Source organism: Perkinsus marinus (assembly GCF_000006405.1).
Source record: "Perkinsus marinus ATCC 50983 genomic scaffold scf_1104296959944, whole genome shotgun sequence".
NCBI lineage: Eukaryota > Perkinsozoa > Perkinsida > Perkinsidae > Perkinsus > Perkinsus marinus.
Genome location: NW_003206243.1, coordinates 417 through 933, shown reverse-complemented (window position 1 = coordinate 933; position 517 = coordinate 417). Strand labels below are relative to the sequence as shown.

The following is a 517-nucleotide window of genomic DNA, read 5'->3' as shown; positions in this document are numbered from 1 at the left end:
ATTTGTGCGTGTCATCCTTGCGCAGGGCCATGCTATCTTCTCTGTATCGTTCCAATTTATCGGATACCCCCGAGGGGTCCATCGAAATATAGCGTGCATAAAGTGCTATTCTCTGATTTCAAGTACGTTCCGATTGGTGTGGTATGAGTCAAATTATCTATCAGTGAATTCCCTGCGCATCACGGGTGAATTTCGTTGTCACGGGTGAACTTCGATGTTGAGTTGGTCGTTTAGCTCAGTCGGTTAGAGCATCGTGCTAATAACGCGAGGGTCGCAGGTTCGAGCCCTGCATCGACCACTAGTTTGGCTTACTCATTGCACTATCAAAGTGATTAAGTTCACATCAACTTTTTACTCGCTTTGTAAGAAATCCATTCGTGTGAAATTCCTGACCTGCGTTGAGCGTTCGGCTTCTGAAATGCAATCGACTCAATTCCGAGCTCTTTGCTCGATTGCCAGACTCCTCTTACCCTGCCCAATGTGGGCTGTTGTTCGTAGAGTTCGAGGTCGCCTCGTG

General features: G+C 47.4%; 1 non-coding gene across 1 annotated transcript; it reads left to right on the top strand.

The window, feature by feature from the left end:
* Window positions 1–224: 224 nt before the first annotated feature.
* Pmar_PMAR026620 lies at window positions 225–298 on the top strand. Its single transcript has one exon. It is a non-coding gene; the product is annotated as a tRNA-Ile (tRNA).
* Window positions 299–517: the final 219 nt, after the last annotated feature.